At 42.1% G+C, this 25,150-nt stretch overlaps 1 protein-coding gene and 1 long non-coding RNA gene across 4 annotated transcripts in view; one reads left to right on the forward strand and one right to left on the reverse strand.

Moving 5' to 3' along the window:
- Positions 1-416: 416 nt before the first annotated feature.
- Positions 417-24,818, reverse strand: LOC117365825. The gene is made up of 2 exons (XR_004540459.1): positions 24,688-24,818; positions 417-637 (listed from the first exon to the last, which is right to left on the reverse strand). It is a non-coding gene; the product is annotated as an uncharacterized LOC117365825 (long non-coding RNA).
- Positions 24,741-25,150, forward strand: part of ACSBG2 (acyl-CoA synthetase bubblegum family member 2) — a 201,334-nt gene continuing 200,924 nt past the window's right edge. For 2 of the 3 annotated variants that reach the window (XM_033956696.1, XM_033956699.1), the window contains exon 1: positions 24,742-25,061. The gene's annotated coding sequence lies outside the window, so the exon portion shown is untranslated. Of the gene's footprint in view, positions 25,062-25,150 lie in introns of all 3 variants that reach the window. The other variant, XM_033956698.1, reaches the window with a different exon arrangement.

Consider the following 25,150-nt stretch of genomic DNA (forward strand, 5'->3'; position numbering starts at 1 on the left):
TTGGATAGTTCGTCCATGCACAGTGCAGTGCTTGGCCTTTAGTCATGTGACAGCCATGAGGTCAGAAACATGGACACTCCATTTCAAGATTGCACCATCAAAGAACCATGACAATGCATGTCTTCATACAGCAACAGTGACAGAAGAGACAGTGCAACTGCTTGGGTTCAAACGTCTACCACATTCTCCATACAGCCCAGATCTGCATCTAGCAATGATCACATCTTTAGTCCACTGGAGACGCTGTGAGGTCACAGAGTGACCTCTGATGATGAAGTAAAGGAAGTTGTGCTCACCTGGCTTCAAGAGCAGCTGAAAAACTTTTTCTCTGAAGGAATGTAGAAGATAATTGAACGATACAAAAAAATGCATTGTCTTGCATGGGGACTATTTGGAAAAGTGATATGTTCACTTGCTCTCAGTTATTTATATTAAAGCCGTTACTTTTTGATTTACAGTCTGAGGTAATAAATCATAAATAGCAGGTGTTGGTGTTAATGCTGATTAGCTTGAGGATTTGTGTTTGTTGCTCAATCCTCCTGAATATCTGCAAGTCTTTTGCTTTGTCATCTGCTTCTTTGAGACCAAGGGTTTGCAGCGTCATGTGTCAGCTCATCACTTATTCTAATTTCTGCTTCTATGAATAAAAAGCACAGCAGGATATATAAATACAATGCAAATATATATCAGTGTCTATGTTTTTATATCAAAAATTCATTTAAAATTGCAATTTCTTGAACAAATGTACACCTTTATGTTTACAAGTGCTTTTATGACTCTAAAGTCTGATAAGGAATGTAGGAGTTCATGGAACAAAACAACCCCAGAATGACAGATTAGTACACATGTAGACCACTAGCTGGCAGTATGAAGCCAGGCACAGCCTCTTTTCCAAGACAGTAACATTAAATAAAAGTGATCAGTGCATCTAGTACATTTAATGTAAAAGAAGTTTGCAATTTGATGGTAAACTCCATAGGGCCCAATATCCAAAGCAATTTAAGTGTGCAGGAGAGGTAAGATGTTGGGTGTTAGACCTACAAATGGAGAGTGGAATAAGAGTTTTTGAGGGTCTTGTTCTCAAGCTCTTTGTTCTGCCCCCTAAGCCAAGGCGCATTGAATGTGTGAATAAGATTTATGGCTCTATGACAAGCTCCCAGAGTGCATTGTTGTATCCCTGGTGGGATGACACCCCCTCTTCTTCTTCCTTGTTTTCTCTTGTGTAATCTGTTAATAGACTTCTTCATAGGGTTACCAGATTTTCCATTTGGAAAATCCAGACCCCCCTAGACCTGCCCCCAGCCGCACCCAGTTCTACCCATCCCTGCCCCATCCCGTTCCCTAGCTCTGCCCTAGCCGTGCCCCCCCTCCCACTGCCTGCTCTCGTTAAACAGGAGGCATCCGTGCACGTGATGATGTCACATGTGCATGCATGTCATCCACACATGCATAGATGGCCTCATGTTAAATGTCTTTCAGTCTAAAAAGCCTAATAATATACGATTGCATCACCACATTTGTTAATTATGGTAAATGTTTTTACCATTAACTATCTGGACAAAACCTGCTGGACTAGATTGAGTCGATGTAGAGAATCTTGACTCTTGGGGAAATATTACAAGACCTCCAGCTTCTCATTATACATTAGCTGCTGGTCAGAAGTGAATAGCTAATTAAGACAAAAATGTTCAGCCGGATGTGGTCCTGCTTCTGGTTTTCAAGAGACATTTCAGAAATAGCTACTGAACAAAATAAAATATGCCTCTCGGTGCAGGATGTTCTGACTTTGTTTTCCTATTTTGATTACTTTCTGTTAATTGCCTCATACCCAATCCTTTTCTTCTTGTTCTTTTTACTCCTGGACTGGCTTTCAGCAGGAAGCCGTTTTTCAGTCCTCATCGGGACTTCTCAGTTCCAATGGAAAGCCATCTTATAATGTTTCTGTCAGGGAGGACTGAAGATTTTGTAGAGGCATATTGGTCTCCTTCAAAATAATTCCAGTCTAACAGAGCAAGATTTAGACATTTTAATATAGCAAGCTTTCATAAGGCATGATTGGTACCTTTTTCCAAAGAATGAAAGTTAAAAGAAAAAGGCAAATCATTTGAAGATTAATGTTGGGCAGTGCAAAAGGAATGGTGAGAAAATAATTTTGAATTAAAAAGCTGATGGGTACCTGAAATGCTTCCAGTGGAAATGGTAGGAGCAAAAATACTGGCAGTATTTGAGAAAGCAAGGGTAAAGCATGGAGAAGATCATATATAGATCATATAGGATCAATGGGATAGATTCACTAAGCAAACCAATCATGTACCGATCGGTTTGCTATCCCTTTGCGACCCAATTTCCCTCTGACATGATTCACTAACCTCTCCTCCGATCCGTGCATGCAAATGAGAGGAAACAGCATGTAAAGTAGGCAGGGACGCAATTCACTAAACAAATCTGGGACACCGACTGGGCTGGCCGATCAACAAAAAGAAGTGACTGCTTGGGACCAGTCACACACATCTCTGCCGACTCTCCTGCTCCATTGCCACTGTGCACTCTGCCCCAATCTTCCAGCTCTACTCTCTGCCCCAATCTTGACCTGCTCTGCCCCGATCTTGCTGGGTGAAAGAAAAGTTTGCAGCACCAGAGGGGAATAAACATGTTCAACCTCTTCGTGTAGCTGCTGTCACTGCTCTTTGTCCTGATCTTCCAGCCCTGCTTTCTTCCCCCATCATGTCCTGCTCTCTACCTTGAGCTCCTATTCTCTGCTGCCTTCCCTGCAGTGCGTGCCCATGGGTTTAAAGCATGGCTGCACTGCACTAATCACTTATATAGCACTGCAGGGAAGGTGGCAGAGAGTAGGAGAGTCGGGCAGGTTAAGGCCTAGCATGTTCTGGCTGATTGCCCCCCCCCCCACCTGCCTCCCTGCCTGCAAGTGTCTTCCTTGCGCGGAGAGAGCATGCGCAGACCATCAACAGGCAAAGAGATGGTCTGCGCATGCATCTGGATCGCTCAGTAGCAATCCCTGGGGTCTGGGGGGGCGTTCCTACGATTGCCCCCATTTAAATATTACCCTGTTGTGAATTAGTCGGCCTGCCACGGATCAGACATGGATCGATCATGATCAGGCAGGTTAGTGAATCTAGCCCAATGTGGTTCCTCCATACTTTATCATGAAGAAGATTTTAATATTCTAGAAAGCCTTTATCCAGAAAGGACTTGTCCCATTCTGTGCCCAAAGAAAGAATACATATTGAGTAAGATACATCAGTTCAAGTCACAGTGCCCTGAAATGGAAGCAGGGATAATGTATAGGCCTTATGTATTGTTTATGTTTCATCTCCATCTGTCTTTCTTAACTAGACTCTAAACTAAACAGTATTTATTATGTATGTGCTTCTTATAAAGTTGTGCTCCACCATCAAGCCCTAAAAATTCAGCGGGCTTGATGGTGGAGCACAACTTTATAAGGGGATAGCCCTTTTTAAGGGGCAAAACATGTCGGCAGGTCCCGAGCCGACAGAACTTTAATACAAATGATAAGTGCCTAAATTTGGGGTGTTTTAAATAATATTTAAATAATACAAAGAATAACAGTTATATCTATGTTAAGATTATGAGAATAAGTAAAAATCATAGAAAAAAAAGGATCAATGACGATTTGAGCAGTTCTCATAAGAAACTATGAAAGATTACTGTACTCGACTCTGAGGATCCAAAAAGAGATAAAAATGATTGACTAAAGAGCTTAAACTGAATACGATTGCATAGTTCTTTGGTATCTGTTTAGAATTGTATTGCAATCAGAGAATATAGTATCACATTTACATACTTGTGATAAAATTAATATATGCATTATGCTAATTTTTCCATCTGGGTCTGTTTTGATTATCATCATTTGTTTAAAGCTACCAGGTGTAGTGCTTTACAAACATAGGGCTCTTTTTACAAAGCCAAACTAGTGATTCCCATGTCGCACATGTGATGAAGCCCATAGGAATTAAATGTGCTTCGTTGCATTTGTCACATGGGAATTGCTAGCATGGCTTTGAAAAGGAGCACATACATAATAAATACTGTTTAGTGTAGTCTAGTAAGAGAGACAGATGAAGGCGAAACAAAAACAATGCATAAAGCCTATACATTATCCCTGCCTCCATTTCAGGGCATTATGACTTGAATTGATGTATCTTACTCAATATGTATTCTTTCTCTGGGCACAGAATGGAACAAGTCCTTTCTGGATAAAGGCTTTCTACAATATTAAAATCTTCTTCATGATAAAGTATGGAGGAACCACATTGATCCTACATGATCTATGCTCTCCATGCTTTATTCTTGCATACTCCAATACAGATTAATTTTATTACACTTACATTTCTGTGAGAAAAAAAAACAACAAAATGCAAGAAAAAACATAAGTTGTTTTAAAGGGTACATACAAGCACACATTTTTTGTGTTTCACATTCTCAAAAGATTTGAATTAATTTTTAAATATTTTAAAAAATACAGAATAAGTATTATTTGCTCTGTGAAGTCATTAAATATTAACTATGGCAGAGGTGGTTAAAAAATTATACAAGGTGTCACAGCAAAGGATGAATCACTGGTTTGCAACAGGAGTTCAGATAATGAGCTGATGTCAAACTAACCTGATTTAAATTGATTAGTCTGGGGTCAGGAGCAGAAAACAGCTTATTTGGATTTCACAAGATCATTTGCCTTACAAAGCACCAATTTCCAGCATTATGACATAAGAAGTGCCACTGCTCAGTCAGACCAGTGGTCCATCCTGCCCAGCAGTCCGCTCACGCGGTGGCCCTCAAGTCAAAGACCGGTGCTCTAAATGAGTCCAGCTTCATCTGCGTACATTCCAGTTTAGCAGAAACTTGTCCAACTTTGTCTTGAAACTCTGCAGGGTGTTTTCCCCTATAACAGACTCTGGAAGAGCGTTCCAGTTTTCCACCACTCTCTGGGTGAAGAAGAATTTCCTTACGTTTGTACGGAATCTATCCCCTTTCAACTGTTCGTGATCCCCTTTTTAATCATTCCTAGCATTCTGTTCGCCCTTTTCACCGCCTTGTCGATCAGAACTCCCAAGTCTCTTTCCTGGGAGGTCTCTCCAGGTACCGCCCCGGACATCCTGTATTCATGCATGAGATTTCTGTTACCGACATGCATCACTTTACATTTATCCACGTTGAACTTCATTTGCCATGTCGATGCCCATTTCTCAAGCTTGATTATGTCACGTTGCAGATCTTCACAATCTGCCTGTGTCTTCACTACTCTGAATAACTTCATATCATCCGCAAATTTAATCACCTCACTTGTCATACCAATGTCCAGATCATTTATAAAGATGTTGAAGAGCATGAGTCCAAGCACCAAGCCCTGCGGCACCCCACTGGTGACGCTCTTACAGTCCGAGTATTGTCCATTTACCCCCACTCTCTGTTTCCTATGCTTCAGCCAGTTTTTAATCCACAAGAGTATTTCACCCTCAATTCCATGACTCGCAATTTTCCAAAGTAGTCATTCCGAAATAGTCGTTCATGTGCTGTGAATCTGACACATGATTAGGATAATTTTTTTATGTTGTGCATAGCTGATGCACATTTTCATACACCTTTTTTATGAAGTCAGCTTGCATAAAATTGACTTTATAAACAAAGATAATAAACACAGATTAAACATGCATAAATATAGGCATTAGCTTGAGGACTGGTGTAAATGTTAGCATGTATTTTTCACATATCTATGTGTATAGATGCGGACTCTATGCAAACTCCACCCCTGCTCATGCTAAGAAACTTACATGCATACTTTCATCCTAGCTGGCATTTTATAAGAGGTCATTTATGCAGATGTATATGTAAATGACTAAAAACTGGCATTCACATACATTCTTGGAACCTAAGGGCTCCTTTTACTAAGCTACGGTAGTGTTTTTAGCGTGTGCTGAAGATTAGTACGCACTAACCCCTGCGCTTCACAGAAAATACTAATGGAGGTGGAGGTGTCAGTGTCTAGCGCGCGCGCTAAAACCGCAAGCGGATCTTAGTAAAAGGAGCCCTAAAACTAGGCAACTCCTTATAAAATTACCCCCCTCCCCGATGTGGCTACTTTTATAACAGAGTGCCTACATGAAAAGTCCAAAAAAAGGCACTTGTTTTATAAAGACAATATAGATACCTATGTGCTTTTATAAAATACACTCCAACAGTTGTACCTGCAGTGAGCAACTTTACACCTGTTCCAAAGAAGGTGTAAATGTGTGTATGCATGTGTATATTTTATAAAATATATGTATCATAGCAACTTTGCCCCAGGAAAGCCTATGCACAGATCATATAGGTGCAATATTGTGGTTTGCCATTCTTATGTCTATATCTATATGCAGTTTTGTAAGCCTTTTTACATCTGTAAAAAAAATGCTTTACACTTGGTAATAGGCTTTGCCTTATCATCCCAGAAGACCAGTTCAGAACTGATGGTTATGTCTGTTAGCCAGCAAATAGAGACAAAGTCTTAAGAGTTGTGAACTTTACACCATATAAGGCACTACAGAACCACAGGTCAGTAGATGGTTGCAGACATCCCATGCAGTTCAGTACAGCTGGCTTAGCTCCTGGGCTTGTTTAAGGAATTGGCTTTCAGTAAAGCAAAGGCAACTGTAACTTATTTTCCTCATATCATTTAATCCACACTGATGTCATCACGCACTCACATACAATAAACTTTATTGCCCTCTCCCGCGGCGCCTTTCACTTCAATTTTTTGCCTTACAACACGCAGGAGTTTTCTATGCTTGTCCGGCTATTCGTAGGTAAGTTCCTAATCGCTTCACATAACAACTGGTGTTCTACTCAGTGGCGTACCAAAGGGGGGGCCGGGGGGGGAGGTCCGCCCCGGGTGCACGCCTTGGGGGGGGTGCACAGCCGGCTGTTCTCACTGCCTCTAACGCCGGCCCTGCAGCTCTGGACTTCCCCAAACCTGCTCCCCACCCCCCCAATTGCTATTATTTTTTAAATGTTATGGCAACTGCGGCGCTGTATCCGTCAGAGGAGACTTCTAACCTTGGCCTGCCCCGGAACTCTTCCTGCAACAGTGACTTCCTGTTCCCGCCTAGGAATAGGAAGTCACTATTGCAGGAAGAGTTCCGGGGCAGGCCGAGGTTAGAAGTCTCCTCTGACGGATACAGCGCTGTGGCTGCCATAATATTTACCATGCACTCCTCGCCTTGCAAGGACGGCTTTAGAGGCTGCCCCCGGCCCTCCTCTTTCCCCTAAAGCCCCCGCCCCCGACTCAATGCAAAGGAGCGGGGGCCGGCCCAGCGCCTTGAGCTTGCTCCCCCTGGGGGCCTGGCCCAGCACCTTGAGTTTGCCCCTCCCCGGGGGTCCGGCCCAGCGCCTAGAGCTTTCCCGCCTGCCCCCCCAGGGAGCCCAGGATGAAGCTCGACTGCAAGCTGCTCCTGCCGCTGCTCTGCCTCACCCTCTCCGTCCTGTTCTTTCTGCAGCCCAAAGTGGTCCGGTGGACGGATCCGGCTGCCATCTTGTCAGCGAAGGTCCCGGGCGGGGGCATCGCCTCCCCGATCGCTGGCCGGCTACCTCTGCCGGAAGCTCGGGCTCCCCCCGGGAGAGAACGACGTCCGAAAGGCAAGAGCAGCTGCCGGAGGAAGGATACGCCGAGGAAAAACAGTGCTCTCAAATACATGAAGGCAGCAGCCCTGCCCAACTGGATGCATTTAGCTATTGTAGCATGTGGTCAGCGCCTGGAAGAGACTTTGACCGTGCTTAAATCTGCTCTGGTGTTCAGTAAGACGAGCCTTAGATTCCACATCTTTGCAGATGATTCCCTAACGTCCGAGCTCCAGAAGAAGTTGCAAGAATGTCAAAGTTCACACAGAATCGACTTTGACTACACCATCTACCCTATCACCTTTTCAGTAGGAAACGCTCAAGAATGGAAGACATTGTTGAAACCTTGTGGAGCTCAGTGGCTCTTTCTTCCGAATAGCATGAGACCAGAAGGCTTGAAGTGGAAAGAAATGATGTATCCTTCATACCAAAAATATAAAAACACCATTAAGTGGGGAAATCAGGATTTACTGAACATCATATTTCACTTTAACCCAGAACGAGTCTATGCTCTTCCGTGCCAGTGGAACTGCAGGCCTGATCACTGCATGTACAGGTCTAACTGTAAGGGAGCAGAGGAAGAAGGTATCTCCATTCTCCATGGCAAGCAAGGTTAGAGGGAGTAAGAGCTGATGGTGCCGCAGAATCCCGCGGGGGGAGGGAGGAAGGAAGAAGAGGAACCGAAGCATGGCAATTTTGGGGGAGCAGGTGTGGGGAAGTCCAGAGCTTCAGGGGAGAGTGTTGCTGTACCCAGCTGGAGGGGGAAGGAAGATGAGGGAGGGAATGAAAGGAGATGCCAGGGCTTGGAGGGAAGGAGGAAGGTATACCAACCTAAGGGAAAAAGAAGGGGGAGATGTCAGAGCATAGAGGGAGAGGGAAAGATGAAAGAAAAGGAAAGGAGAGATATGCCAGAGCATAGGGGATGGATTGGTGACAGAAAAAAATGGAGAGGTGGCAGAGCTCAAATCATTCATGTACAAAGGAGAGAAGGGGCACAGGATAGATAGTTATGTAAGGAGCATAGAAAGAAGGAAGATGTATGGAAGAGAGAGAAGGCAGACATTGGATGGAAAGGGCAGAGAGGGCAGTGACTGGAAGGGGCGAGGCAGAAGGTGAACAGTAGATGGAAGGGGTAGAGAGAGGGACAGCCACTGAATGGAAGAGTGAGGGAGAGGGGGAGCAGACGCTGGAAGGAAGTGTGGAGGAGAAAGAAAAAAGGGCACATGCTGGATTGAGGGACGAGGATAGAGTTAGATACTGGAAGGGGTGAGGGAAAGAGGTGGCAAGCTTTAGGTAGACAGTAAAAAAGGACATTGATGAGAGGGTAGTAAGAACGTAATCTAGACAGATGCAGAAAATAAATTGAAAAGGAAAATTAGGGGAAAAAGGGAAAGGGATTGCAGAGGAGAGGTGTGGGAGAGGGAAGGAGAGGAGAGAGATGCCAGACCAATGGTGAAAGGAGAGATGGAAGGGGGAGGCATGCAGTTTCAGGAAGGGGCATAGAAGGAGAGAAGATGCCATATAGGGGAAGAGAGACGGCAGACAGTGGATGAAAGGAAGAGAGTTACAAGAAGATGAGGAAAGCAGAAACCACAGAAGACAAAGGTAGAAAAAAATTTTGTATTTATTTATTGCTTTAGGAGACATATGTCACTGTTTCTGTGGTGTTGCATTTTATGCAGAGTCCAGCTTCTTACTGGTTAAATTTAACCTTTGTCTATGTATTTCTATTTTATCCCTTTTACAAAACTGTGGAGCGTTTTTTAGCGCCAGCCATGGTGGTAGCAGCTCTGATGCTCAGAATTCTATGAGCGTCAGAGCTGTTACCTCTGTGGCTAAAATCCACACTACAGTTTTGTAAAAGAGGGAGAGGTTAGTTTGTGATTACATATTCCATACTAGGCGAAGGTGTTTTCTGTGTTCTGTGTGTTCGAAAGACATGGTTTTTTGTTAGGCTTGACTGCAGGATTGATCTGTACTAGTCTGGCTTGTTTAGTTTTACAATGGGTGTATTGATGTTATACTGCTCACTGCAGTATGTAAGATGCTGCCTTTTTCTAGATACTCATATATGACGTGTGGCTTGTTACTAAAAATCATGTTTTCTGTACAGATGGGGGGGGGGTTGTCAAAAAATGATGGGCCCCGGGTGTCACATATAAGAACATAAGAACTGCCATATCCGGATCAGACCTTCGGTCCATCAAGTCCGGCGATCCGCACACGCGGAGGCCCTGCCAGGAGTACACCTGGCGTAATTTATAGTCCACCATATCTTTATATGCCTCTCTTAAGGAGATACAAAGGATATATTGGCAAGTATTTATTTATAAGTGTAATCTAGACTAGTAATAACATATGTCAACCGAAGAAATATATATATGTCTAGAAAATATTTCTGTTGAAAAACCTGACGCCTCAGCCCCACCACTCCACCGCTAAAGTTCAATTCAAAAACAGCGGGAGATTTAGTGTGAGAACTTCATCATAGGCTGTCGGGTTTGTTGTAATTTTTTTGTTATTTGTTTTTTATGTATATAAATATTTTTCCTTTTATATCTTAATTCAAAGAATAAATAATGTACTAGTATAAGACTCTTCAATCTCTAAGCGTCTTAATATGAAACTCTAAAAGTAATTTTTATACTCATCTTCAGCAAACCGGCTTAAACCCAGGGAGTCAGACCCGACATGTTTCACAAAATGTGTTTTATCAAGGGTCTCCCTATGGAACATAAAAAGACAAGAAAAGATCGTCATGTACATTTGCATAACTACTCCCCTCGAATAATAGTTAATTTTCAGTTATGATATCACTTAAACAATGAACTCACCAGGGGTGCCGCTGTCATCCGACTCCACATAATTCATGAGGAAAAAGATGGCGGCGGCGTCCCTGGCGCGAAATTTAAATCCCCCTGTGTTTGCGTCCAAGGCTCCGCCCCCCAACACTCATTGGCTCGAACCTGATCATACCGTCCCCCATTCAATCTCCATGTTTAATCCTTGGGGTTGAACTGTATCCAAGGAAAAAATGAACCTCTGTTCTAATTCATTGAGTTTTTTTGGGTCCCCCTCTCCATCCCACCCGATTACTTTTCCGATGACCCGCCAACGTAACTCTGCCACTGTATGGTTCAATCTTGTCCAATGCTCCACCAAAGGAGCTTGCATGTTCCGATTTATGATTCGTGACTTGTGCTCCGTTAATCTAGTTTTTATTTTCCTACTCGTGCGACCTACATAAATGAGATCGCATGGACATGTTATCACATAAATGACACCCTGGGAGTCACAATTTGTAATGTCTCGAGTTTTTAAGATAATTTGGCGCCCCGGAACCTGCCAGGATTGGCCCTGGATGGTTGAAGGGCACCACTGACATTTCCCACATATACCGTGGTATCCATCCCCTCCTCCCGTTTGTTCTTGTGGGCGGATACCGTATTTTTGGAAGTTACACTGTTGACCCAATGTGCTCCCTCGAGTGTACGCTATTCTAGGAAAAGTACTGAGTGTTGCATGTGGTTGTACTATAAACCAATATTTTTTGAAAATTTTTTCAACCGTTTGTACTATTCTAGAAAACGGAAGAACACAAGTCATCCTATCCTCCTCATCCTGAGTAATGGGTTGTGTCTGCAACAGAAGTTCTCTCTGAGCATACTTTCCCCTATAAAAGGCCTGTTTAATGGAACGCGGTGGATATCCCCTATCAAGAAGGCGCTTTTTCAATTCGGTAGCTTGTTTTTTGTATTCTTCCATAGTGGAAGAGACCCTACGTAATCGTAGGAACTGTCCCACTGGCAAGTTAAACCGAAGTTTAAAAGGATGAAAGCTGGTAAAGTGCAAGATTGTATTCCGGGTGACCGGTTTCCGATATAGGGACGTATACATTTTGTCCCCACATATTTGAATTGTAATATCAAGAAATTCAATTTTTGTTTTGTGGTAGGCCATCGTGAATTTTATATTTGGGTCAACCGAATTTAGAAATTCAAAAAATAGATGTAAATCTTGTATAGTGCTACGCCATATGAAGAAAATGTCATCTAGAAATCGACCCCAAGCCTCTATATGTTGCATCCATGATGATGTATAGACCCAGGTCTCCTCAAATCGAGCCATATATAGGGCCGCCACCGAGGGGGCTAGGGTTGCCCCCATCGCCACCCCCTGTATTTGTTGGTAAAACAGGTGTTGATGTTGAAAATAGTTATTCCTGATAACCCACGTAGCTAGTTGCATCAAAAATTCATTTGAAATCCGGTGGGAGTCCCGTTTTTGGAGGGACTCATTTATAACAATCAGAGCTTCCTCCTGGGGGATCTGTGTGTACAATGACACAACGTCGAGAGTCACCAGCCATATATCAGATACTTTAATATTTTGAAGACTATCCAGATTCCTCAAAAAATGGGAAGAATCCTTTATATAGGACTTGATCTTGGGTACTTCGTCCCTCAGGAAAAAGTCCACTATTTTTGAAAGAGGTTCTAAAATTGAGGACCGGGTATTTACAATGGGTCTCCCCGGTGGGTTTTCAAGAGTCTTATGAATTTTTGGTACAAATGAGATCCTCGGAATCCTCGGGTTTCTTTCAAACAAAAAGAAATATTCTTTTCTAGTAATAGTACCTCTTTCCCGGTGTGTGTTCAAAAATTCCAGTATTTGTTCCCCTAACAACGTAGTAGGATCGTTTTGTAGCAGTTTATAAGCTCGTATATCTGCTAATTGGCGTGCTGCTTCTTGTTCATAGTACGCCCTATCGAGGATAACAGTGGCTCCCCCTTTGTCAGCCTTTATAATGACAATATCCCTATTATTCAATAGTTCTTGAAAGCCATCATTTTGGGCTTTTGTAGTATTGTAGGGTCCCATATTTAGCCAGTTCTTTTGAAGATCTTTAAGTTCAGTGTTAACCAGCTGACGAAAGGTGTGAATCAAAGGGTCCATAGGACCAGGGGGAACCCAATAAGATTTGGTTTTACAAATTGAAATAGAGTAATTGTCCGATATTATTTGATCTTCATTTGGTGCATCATCCAAAGGTTGATGTGTTTGTTCATGCCTTTCTCCAAAAAAGACCCTCAATTGCATCTTTCTAATAAATGCATGGAATGCCACGTGTAATCTAAAGAAATCTGGGGATTGGGTCCTAACAAATCCCAGTCCTTTCTCTAGGATTTCTCTTTGTGGATTTGTAAGGTTTATGGATGAGAGGTTTATTACTGTCGAGAGGGCATTGTCCGAACTTTCCCTCTCCCCCGTTGTCGTCTCGTCCGTCCTCGTGTTTGGGGGTCTATGTCAATTTTAGAACCTCTTTCAAAAATAGTGGACTTTTTCCTGAGGGACGAAGTACCCAAGATCAAGTCCTATATAAAGGATTCTTCCCATTTTTTGAGGAATCTGGATAGTCTTCAAAATATTAAAGTATCTGATATATGGCTGGTGACTCTCGACGTTGTGTCATTGTACACACAGATCCCCCAGGAGGAAGCTCTGATTGTTATAAATGAGTCCCTCCAAAAACGGGACTCCCACCGGATTTCAAATGAATTTTTGATGCAACTAGCTACGTGGGTTATCAGGAATAACTATTTTCAACATCAACACCTGTTTTACCAACAAATACAGGGGGTGGCGATGGGGGCAACCCTAGCCCCCTCGGTGGCGGCCCTATATATGGCTCGATTTGAGGAGACCTGGGTCTATACATCATCATGGATGCAACATATAGAGGCTTGGGGTCGATTTCTAGATGACATTTTCTTCATATGGCGTAGCACTATACAAGATTTACATCTATTTTTTGAATTTCTAAATTCGGTTGACCCAAATATAAAATTCACGATGGCCTACCACAAAACAAAAATTGAATTTCTTGATATTACAATTCAAATATGTGGGGACAAAATGTATACGTCCCTATATCGGAAACCGGTCACCCGGAATACAATCTTGCACTTTACCAGCTTTCATCCTTTTAAACTTCGGTTTAACTTGCCAGTGGGACAGTTCCTACGATTACGTAGGGTCTCTTCCACTATGGAAGAATACAAAAAACAAGCTACCGAATTGAAAAAGCGCCTTCTTGATAGGGGATATCCACCGCGTTCCATTAAACAGGCCTTTTATAGGGGAAAGTATGCTCAGAGAGAACTTCTGTTGCAGACACAACCCATTACTCAGGATGAGGAGGATAGGATGACTTGTGTTCTTCCGTTTTCTAGAATAGTACAAACGGTTGAAAAAATTTTCAAAAAATATTGGTTTATAGTACAACCACATGCAACACTCAGTACTTTTCCTAGAATAGCGTACACTCGAGGGAGCACATTGGGTCAACAGTGTAACTTCCAAAAATACGGTATCCGCCCACAAGAACAAACGGGAGGAGGGGATGGATACCACGGTATATGTGGGAAATGTCAGTGGTGCCCTTCAACCATCCAGGGCCAATCCTGGCAGGTTCCGGGGCGCCAAATTATCTTAAAAACTCGAGACATTACAAATTGTGACTCCCAGGGTGTCATTTATGTGATAACATGTCCATGCGATCTCATTTATGTAGGTCGCACGAGTAGGAAAATAAAAACTAGATTAACGGAGCACAAGTCACGAATCATAAATCGGAACATGCAAGCTCCTTTGGTGGAGCATTGGACAAGATTGAACCATACAGTGGCAGAGTTACGTTGGCGGGTCATCAGAAAAGTAATCGGGTGGGATGGAGAGGGGGACCCAAAAAAACTCAATGAATTAGAACAGAGGTTCATTTTTTCCTTGGATACAGTTCAACCCCAAGGATTAAACATGGAGATTAAATGGGGGACGGTATGATCAGGTTCGAGCCAATGAGTGTTGGGGGGCGGAGCCTTGGACGCAAACACAGGGGGATTTAAATTTCGCGCCAGGGACGCCGCCGCCATCTTTTTCCTCATGAATTATGTGGAGTCGGATGACAGCGGCACCCCTGGTGAGTTCATTGTTTAAGTGATATCATAACTGTAAATTAACTATTATTCGAGGGGAGTAGTTATGCAAATGTACATGACGATCTTTTCTTGTCTTTTTATGTTCCATAGGGAGACCCTTGATAAAACACATTTTGTGAAACATGTCGGGTCTGACTCCCTGGGTTTAAGCCGGTTTGCTGAAGATGAGTATAAAAATTACTTTTAGAGTTTCATATTAAGACGCTTAGAGATTGAAGAGTCTTATACTAGTACATTATTTATTCTTTGAATTAAGATATAAAAGGAAAAATATTTATATACATAAAAAACAAATAACAAAAAAATTACAACAAACCCGACAGCCTATGATGAAGTTCTCACACTAAATCTCCCGCTGTTTTTGAATTGAACTTTAGCGGTGGAGTGGTGGGGCTGAGGCGTCAGGTTTTTCAACAGAAATATTTTCTAGACATATATATATTTCTTCGGTCTCTTAAGGAGATATGCATCTAGTTTGCTCTTGAAGCCTAGGACGGTCGATTCCGCAATAATCTCCTCTGGGAGGGCATTCCAGGTGTCAACCACTCTCTGAGTGAAGCAGAACTTCCTGACATTAGTCCTGAACCTGTCCCCCCTTAGCTTCATTACATGTCCTCTAGTCCGTGTCAAATTGGACAATGTAAATAATCTTCTCTGCTCTATTTTGTCGATTCCTTTCAGTATTTTGAAGGTCTCGATCATATCCCCACGCAGTCTCCTTTTCTCAAGGGAGAACAATCCTAGTGTTATAAGTCTATCGTCGTATTCCAGTTTCTCCATACCCTTCATCAGTTTTGTTGCTCGTCTCTGCACCCTCTCCAGCAGTTTTATATCCTTCTTTAGGTAGGGAGACCAATGTTGGACGCAGTATTCCAAGTGTGGTCTGACCATTGCCCTATAAAGCGGCATTATAACTTTCTCCGATCTACTCGAGATTCCTTTCTTTATCATGCCCAACATTCTATTTGCCTTCTTTGCCGCTGCCGCGCATTGTGCCGACGGCTTCAGGGTCCTATCTATCAGTACACCCAGGTCCTTTTCTTGTTCACTCTTCCCCAGAGTTGCACCTGACATTGTATACTCGTATTCCTTATTCTTATTGTCTAAATGCATTACCTTGCATTTCTCCACATTGAACTTCATCTGCCATTTCTCCGCTCATGTTTCTAACCGACACAAGTCGCTCTGGAGTTCCTCTCTATCCTCCTGCGATCTGATTGCCCGGCATAGTTTTGTATCGTCTGCAAACTTGATGATCTCACTGGATGTTCCTTCCTCCAGGTCATTGATATAAATATTAAAAAGGATCGGCCCAAGTACCGAGCCCTGGGGTACACCACTAGTCACTTTCTCCCAGTCGGAGAACTTCCCATTTATGCCCACTCTCTGCTTTCGGTTTTCCAGCCATTTGCCTATCCATCTTTGTATATCTCCCTCTATGCCATGGCTTTGTAGTTTCCTGAGAAGTCTTTCGTGTGGAACTTTGTCGAACGCTTTCTGGAAGTCCAAGTATATTATGTCCACCGGCTTCCCACTATCAATTTGCTCGTTCACGGTCTCAAAAAATTGGAGTAAATTCGTCAAACATGATTTCCCTTTCCTGAATCCATGTTGACTGGGTTTCATTAAGTCATGTGCGTCCAAGTGCCGGACTATGCTATCCTTGATCAGTGCTTCAATCATCTTGCCAGGGACAGACGTAAGACTCACAGGCCTATAGTTGCCCGGTTCCCCTCTCGATCCTTTTTTGAAAATTGGCGTGACGTTCGCTATCCTCCAGTCGTCCGGTATCTGTCCAGTTCTGATTGTCAGGTTTGCAAGTTTTTGCAATAACTCTCCGATTTCAACCTTCAATTCCTTTAAGACTCTCGGGTGAATTCCATCCGGTCCAGGGGATTTGTCACTTTTAAGTTTGTCGATCTGATAGTATATCTGGTCTAAGTCCACTTCAACTGTGGTGAGGCTGTCCTCTATTTCTCCTGGAAACACTTTCTCCGCTTCAGGTATTGTTGAGGTGTCCTCCTTCGTAAAGACGGACGCAAAGAAGGAATTTAGTTTGTCTGCGATTTGTTTATCTTCCTTGATGTACGTCACTGGTTCTACTCTTTATATTGTTGAATTTGGGCATCATTTCTGCAATATGGTCTATCGTTGCAATCAGTATTCTTTTAATTTGCTCACAATTTTTCTATTTCCACCATTCGTTTTTCTATTTTCACCAGACGTTTCCTTTTTTTCTTTTTCCATTTGTTGCCACACCAAGTTCGGTTTCTCTCTAAAGTGGTATCTTCTACACATCACTTTCAGAGCCAATAGCACCCTTTCCAGTTCTCATACCCATTTTTTTTTTCTTTTTATTGGCGTCTTCCATTATTTCCCTCTCTTGCCATGCACCATGCAGAAGTTTTCAAGGTAGTATGAGCGGTCTCTCTGCCAATTAGCACACTGCTTATGACATTTCAGTGCGACACATTTTTCGCTTTGACTCATATTTAATCTAGATGCCTACAAGCTCATTTCACCAAGTTCATCTCTTTCTAGTCGGCCCTGTATGATGCCTTTTGCTGTTTTGGTATCTTGTTCAGCCATTTAAATTATACCCATAGCCACCTCTATAGTCCATATTCTCACAGTGCTCTTTTCCTACCATCTTTTCTGCAAATTAGACCCGTAGTTGCTCATGAGCCATACTTTCATAACACATTCTTTCTCTAATATACACATTTCCTATATCTTTCACATGCTTTATCCCGTCTGTTTCCCATTTAGTTTTATCTGTATTCTTTCATTTCTATTTTCAGCTTGTTAGTCATTTCAGTCTCTTTAGTCTTTTGAGTCTTTCTGTCATATCTCTTCCCTTTATGGTTAATAGAGTCACACATTTCTTTTAGCTGTCCTTATTCAGTTGTTATCCATCAGGTTTTCTTGTATTGATACACTACAGGTATGTATCTTTATTTAATATACACTCGCATTCCCTTGGGTTTTGGTTCTCATTTCTTTTCACACACATTGTGGCCATTTCACACACATCAGTTTTCTCTTGCACATTTCACATGAGTCATTGTCATTTCACTATTAGTGCACATGATTATTAATTTTACGCAGGTTCACGATCACATATTTTACACATGAATGTCACATTCACCATATTTTAGCATCACAAAGTGATTTTTCTAATTCACACTATTCAATTTTGGATCAAATGCATCATAAATATTAATTATTCAATACCCTCTTTCTCTAGCTGTCACAATTATCATTCATACACATATTCTTGTTTCACATTTGTCCTTTAACCAGATTAGGACCCCTGAGGAAGAAGTGTTTCTTCGAAACACGGACCATGTTGGGTCCGGCCTTATCTGTCCTTTTGAAAATAAACTGTTTTATGATTTAATTTTTTTATGGTTATCCAATAAAGACTTTGCATCCTGCACATCATCATTGCAGTTTTCGTCTTTGTTTTTGTTCCTTTCAGTAAAGCAAAGACACTTTCTTAGGCCAGAGCTTGTTTTCCTATTTTCTTAGGAGAGTGGAAGCAGCTCAGGGGTATATAAACATTGCTATGCTTGGACAGACCAAAGGTTTGAAACAGTGGCCAATCGAGGTCACAACTATCTGGCAAGATCTCCAATAACTAAATGGATTTTATGCTGCTTCTCCAAGGAATAAGCAGTGAATTTACCCAAATCCATCTTACTAATGGTTTATGAACTTTTCTTTTAAGAATTTATCCAAACCATTTTTAAACCTTGAAGTTCAGAGTTTAAATTGTACACATGACCATCAGCCTCAGTTGTAATTTTTATACATCTTTTTATAGACTGTCTTTATGATGGCCAGTCTGAAACCACCATTGGCTTACTCAGAAATGCCTTGATCTCTGTTGTTGTCATGGTATAGGTAAGAGAAGGCTCAGAAACTTCGGAGCTCCAGTCAATTAATTGGGTGAGTGTAGTTGCCTCAGTATTGATGGATGGTGTTTTCCTGGACTCACCCTGCTGTCTCCAAACTGCGTCTTCTCATCTTTTTCACCTCTAATCTTCAATATCTTCTCCACTGCATCTTTTCTCTTCTGTTCCTCTTCACTGCACAACATAGCTTGTAGAACAGGTTTGCTGTAATCAGACCAACCTGACCTTTTCATTGCAGGCATCACTATGTACCACTTCACATTGTTCTTTTAACAGTTTCAGCTAGAAGATTGCTTGTGTCCAATTGCTATTTTTTTTAAATGGTTTTTATTTATAACTTCTTACTTTTACAATCAAGCATAATACAACTTGAAAAAAGATCAAATACTTCACATTAGAAATAAAATCATAATAAGGAAACAATACTATTTGGTTATTTAGTCCACAATATTAAAGAAAATCAACAGGTAATTAGCCCTTAATGAAATTAGCTTACGTTATAGGGAAGCAGTAACACTCTTCATTACCTAAAGCCAGTCAAGCAAGTTTCACATCATTTGTTACGGATACTTCTCTTTCCTTTGATTCAATAAATTCTACCAGTCGTTTGGGTTAAAAAAAAAGGAAATTCTTAGTTTAATAGGTAACAAAACATTTTATTGGAAATTTAAACAGAAATATTCCTCCCGAGGCCAGGATTCTTGGTCTCAATGCCAAGAATTTCTTTCTTCGCCTCTGGGATTTTTGAGACATATCTGGAAATATACGAATTTTAGAACCCAAAAACATCATTTAAGTGCCAGAAATACAATTGTAGTATATGTTCCCTACCACTTTCCAAAACTAAGGTAACTAACAGGGTTCTCTTTTCTGTTACAACCTCCAGTGAGCTCTCCAATAAAGTTGTTAAGTCCATATTGTCACAAACCCTCCGCAGCGCAGGGCTGTCGTGTGACAAACACCGGGATTCTGGCGTGTCCCCTCTAACCAGGGGTACCTTCAGGACTTTTCAAGGTAGCACTAGGCAACTGCCTAGGCTTGGGAGAGACAAGGCAAGCAAAGGGTTTCAAAATATCACCAGTCAAACCAAGTTCTTAAGAAAGAATAGGATGTTTATTCTGACCCAGAGGTCAAAAAGATGCAGCATAAAACAAAAATCACTTTTGCATTTCATTCAAAAATAAAGTCAATTGTAAAATAAAGATATCACAAAACAGCAATCTCCTGTAGTTGGTTATTCCTGGAATCATGTGCTCTGACTCAGGATTGCTTTACACTGGTGTTCACTCATAATTCAAACTTTCTCTCAGCATTAATATCAAAGGCATGTAACAGCAGATTTCAGCAGCCAAATAAAGTTTGAAATAAACCTTTGCTGTAAATCCAAATTAAACCAAAACTCTTTAGGCAATATAGCTCTTGCAAACGGATCAGCTTTTCCCTCAGCTCCCTGTGCAGGCAAAACAAACAGCTGAGGGAGATAAGCTAATTAGCTCTTCAGGAACGGGAGCCACAGCAGGATTTCTAAAGTTCAAAACACAAACTTAAAATGTTCTATCTTGAGCTTCTTGTTTCCAAACTTGACTTTAAATCACTTCCATAGTTTAGGATTCAGGTAAGTGTTATTCTTAACCCAAAAATACTCATAAAGTCCAACATTCTTCAGGCTTGTTTGCACAGCAGAAAAACATAGGCAAAAGGGAAAAAAACCACAAACCACTAATGGTTTCCCAGTTACTCACTTTCTTCATTCAGTTTCCATACATTCTGTCTGGCTCTCTAGCATAGGGCCAGCTACTTGTACCTCCATGCTTTCCACACAGTCTGGAATCTGGAAGTTTGAAGTAGGAAGGATTTCTTCCAAATCCTGCATGGGCCAATCTGGCACGGTTGTCTCTCCTGCTCTGCTCCACAGCTCTTCACCTGCCTTAGGCTGTGGGAGTGACTCACCCTGGTCACTCGCTCCTCCTCCTCCCCCTTGTCTCAGCCTGCTTTTAAACAGCTCAGAGCCAATCCCCTTCAGCCTGTAGCGGGGGATGGGCTTTGGCTCTAAAGCAGCTTTTCTCTGCCTGGGTTTATCTAATGCAGCTATATTCCTTGTGGCTTCTCTAACTGCCCTAAAGCCCGGAGGCTGCTATTGCCAGTCTGCCTGCCTCTGCTCCAGATCACTACTGCTCTGATCATAGGGGCAAGGGAGGTCAGCCTCAAGTTGAGCGTCAGAATCAATCTGATCAGCTCTTCTGCACCCGATCCTATTAGGGACCGAACTAGTGCTGGTGCTGGGTTTGTCACAATATCCACCCCTTTATCTCCTTGATTCTCATTAGAAGTAGAAACTCCTACAGGATTTTTTTTTATCTGTAGGTAATTAACTCTGACAATAGGAGGTAAATTTTCTGGTGGAATACATAATACTTCTTTGAGGTATTTCCTAACCATCTCTATCGGAGAGATCACAGGGGATTTAGGAAAATTTAAAAGTCTCAGGGTATTTTTTCTCAGTTGGTTTTCAAAACTCTCCATTTTCCTTGAAATATAAGATCTTTCCTTCACCAATTCAAACTCTGTCTGTTTCATTTCAGAGAGTTTTGTCTCCTGCTTCTCTACTTTTTCTTTTAATTGAGTAATAGTCAATCCCTGTTGTTCCACTTTGGAAAAGATAGTCCCATAGTCAGTCGATAATATAGAAAAAGATAACTTTAGATTAGCATCCATAACTGATATGGCTTGCCATAGTGCCTCCAAATCTATCTTTGCGGGCTTTTCCAACACCCCAAATTGTAAGATGGACCCTCCCAAAGCACCTCTCACCTCTGCAATAGTGCCAGATCTTTGCTGGACTTCTCCCTGCACTCCTTCTCCTGACGAGGCAAGTGCTGGGCTCCCTCCTAAGCCGGAATCAGAAGATTGCATCCTGGAACTCGTCAGCCCCAGCTGTCCGTCCACCAGCGTGCTTCCGGGTTGGGGTGGTGTTATCCGCTGCTCCGGGCTCAATGACGCCCTTCCTGCTTGCATGGGTTCGCCTAAAAAAATCAGGCTTTTCCCCAAATTAGGTATAGCTGAGTTGTCCGAGTTGTTCTCTTCCCCATGTCTCCTGACCGGGGAAGATTATCAGGCAGTGTCGACCATACAAGGTCCATTTCCAACGCCATCTTGATTTTCCTCCAATTGCTATTTATTTTTATATTAAACCAGTTTACCATGTAAACTCCAACACATAACTCTACAATCATTCTTAAGTTTTTCAGATTCTTTCCTTTCAGATTATGCTTAGAAGTCTATATTCTCATGAAGCTTAGAGCTGTTGTGAGCCATCTGCTATGTGATAAAGGTCCTATTTTCAACAGAGCCAGATCCTATGGCAAGACACCTGTTCTAATGGTAGTTACAGTTCTATAGCAACTCAAAGGGTGAAAAGACCTTAGTCACCCCTTCAGTGCCCTAAAGTGCATATAAGTTTTATCACGATCCTCAGCGGCACCACTTGGAGCTCAAAACAATCTCATTGCTCCAAGCTTTACATTAAATTTCTCACCTCAGTGTAATATTACACTGAGGTGAGAAATTTAATGTTGTCTGGGTACTAGTATGATTGGTTACTTTGACAACAATTTTCTTAAGTATTAATTTTAACTTTTGTTCTTTAACAGGGGTTATCCTTGATAAAGCTTGCATAACGAAACATGTCGGTGTTATAATCCCCTGCCAGAGACCACATGATTAAGCTAAGTGATATGCTTAAAATTTGAAGTCTTAATAATGTAAAATATCAAAAGTTAAGAAAAGTATATATATAAAAATATAACATAAAATATTGATCCGATGACGAATTGACACGTAAAGCTTGGAGCAATGAGATGAGGATCGTGATAAAACTTATATGTACTTTAGGGCACTGAAGGGGTGACTAAGGTCTTTTCACCATTTGAGTTGGTCTAGTTTGACTGATGTGGCTTCTGGGTCAGTGGGTCAAATGCACAAACTTTGTAAGACCAGGGGTCTTTGACAATAGAAGTGCAGCTGGGAGGAGGGAGCCGGCAAGAGGAGGTAAATGCGGGAGGCACGAATTTGGGATGCAGAACAGAGGGGAATGATGAAGGGCATGTTGGGACACGGAAGGGAGGAGGAAGTCAGGTTGAGACAAGAAGGGAGGAAGAGGGACTATGTTGGCATAGGAAGGGAGAAGCAGGATTGCGTTGGGAATCAGAAGGAAGGGAGGGGGCACAAACTTTGGACAAAGGATGTAACAAAGGAGGGAGGGAGCATGAACATGGTACACTGAATGGAGTGAGGGAGGGGAGCATAAACATGGGACATAGAATGGAAGAATGGAGGAAGTGAGGGAAAGAGATGCTGAGGTGGGGAGGGAATAGAAAGGGAGAATTGTTGGGCATGGATGTCTGAGTGAGAGGGAAAGAGAGATGGTGCACATGGGGAAATGAAGAAAGCAGGTGAATTGTTGGGCATAGGGAGGGAGAAAGAAATATTGGACATGGTGGTGGGAGAGGCATAGGGTACAGATTCATGGGGAAGAAAGAGTTGAGAGGGAGAAATGTACTTTATGTTGAGGACTGTTTCTTTAATGTTTGATTTTTTTTTTAGTCTGTGTAATGTATAGGATCCAAGTTACATACAAATTCAACTTAAGAAAGGTTTAAAAAACGGACCTCGTTCTTAACCTGGGGCCTGCCTGTATTACAGGAATCACCTCCAATAGCTTGAAGAGTTTTGTCTGTTTCTCTTGCTTTCAGTAATGAATCCAAATTATCATCAATTATTTCTGCATGAGTCTTCTCTTTAGTTGCTTTTGCAGGAACAAAATGTCATAGATATCTGCCTCTTGGCTCCATACAAACTGTGTAATGTTCCTCTCCATACCTGGATACATTTTACTATGCTCTTCTGACTTTAACATGACCTTCAATTATATAGAAACATGATGGCAGATAAAAGCCAAATGGCCCATCCAGTCTGCTCATCAGCAGTAACCATGATCTCTTCCATCTCTTCCCAGATGGTATCATTATAGCATCCATAAAAGAAAATGTAATTGATGACATTTTGCTGCAGTTTCTTCGCAAACTGTATGTACATCCAATTTTTTTTTATGATTCTCACCTGAGCCCCCCTCCACATACAGCATCTGCCTCCTCTCTTCTCCTTCCAATTAGCATCTGCCCCTCTTTCTCATCAGCGTCTATACCCTTTCCCCTTCCATCTAGTATCTGCCTCTTCTCTCCTTTCCTACATCCAGCATCTATTCCCTCTCTCCCCTAATCCAGTGTCTGCTCCCTTCCAACCCAACACCCCTACTGCTACCACTGCTGTTTTCCAGACTAACAGCAGTAGCAGCAAAGATGGCAGAATGAAGAAAAAGAGATTGTGGGGCTGGATGATTCCTACTCCTGGCTGCCATTCGCACCCACCTCTGAGAGCACTTATTCTGGGGCAGAGTCTGCATCCAGGAATAGGAAGTATGCGGCCCCGTGGTCTCTTTTTATTTGTTTTGCTGCCACAGCGATAGCTTTGTCAGTGGGGAGATGGACCTGTAGCACCTATGATTCTCACCACAAGTAATTCCTTATTCCCTTATTAGAATTCCCTTTAATTAGAATGTAAGCCTTGTTGAGAAGGGACTGACTCATATAGTGCTTGAATACATCAAATTGCTCTGTAGAAATGATAGGTTGTAGTAAGAATAATAAATATGATAGAGGTCCATAAAATGGAACAGATAGACTACTAAACTAAAGCTATTAAGTGGTAAATTTAAACTTTGGAGAAAATATTTTTTTTACTCAACATGTAAATAAACTCTGGAATTTGTCACCAGAGAATGTGGTAAAAGTAGTTTGCTTAGCAAGGTTTAAAAATGGTTTGACCAATTTTCTTTAAGAAAAGTTCATTTGGAATTAGGCAAATCCACTGCTTATTTCGAAGATAATCAGCTAAAAAATCTGTTTTACTTGGGATTTGCATTGGCCACTATTGGAAAAAGGATACTGGCTGGGCTTGATGGACCTTCAGTCTATCCCAATATGGCATTGCTTATGGTTTTATGAGTAGAGAATAACAGATAATCTGACTCTCTAATCTAGCACGTACTAAAGCTAATTTACACACAGGACTACGGTAGTTACCATAGTGACGTCACAACAGCTGGGGCGTAAAGGCACCATCCGCGTTTGGGTTCAATAACCGGAGGTTTCCTTGAGCTTGTGCAGGGAGGGTGAAATGGAGGAGAAAGGGCGTGGTTAAGATGGTGTGTTCACCTTATCGTTCTCCTAATTGGCCACAGCCAAAAGGCGAGCGGATTTTGGAATGTCCCGCAGAGACCATGGGTTGCGACTCTGGCCCCGCCTTCTTCTTTTCATGGCCTCGTGGATGCTGCAGAGTCTCCTGCCAGTTGAACCAGCACCTGTTCTGTTTGCACGAGCCTGTACTTGCAGCCGCAACAGACGTTCCTTCCTCTTTTTTCGCGACAAAGGCGGTGTCTGACGTTCCATTTAGGAAGGTAAATCCTCACACTTCGTTATGGTTCTGGATTATTTTGTTATGCGACTTGAAAGCAAGGCTATTCCTATATCACAAAGGGGTGTTGTC

This window comes from Geotrypetes seraphini, chromosome 8 (genome assembly GCF_902459505.1).
Source record: "Geotrypetes seraphini chromosome 8, aGeoSer1.1, whole genome shotgun sequence".
Lineage (NCBI taxonomy): Eukaryota > Metazoa > Chordata > Amphibia > Gymnophiona > Dermophiidae > Geotrypetes > Geotrypetes seraphini.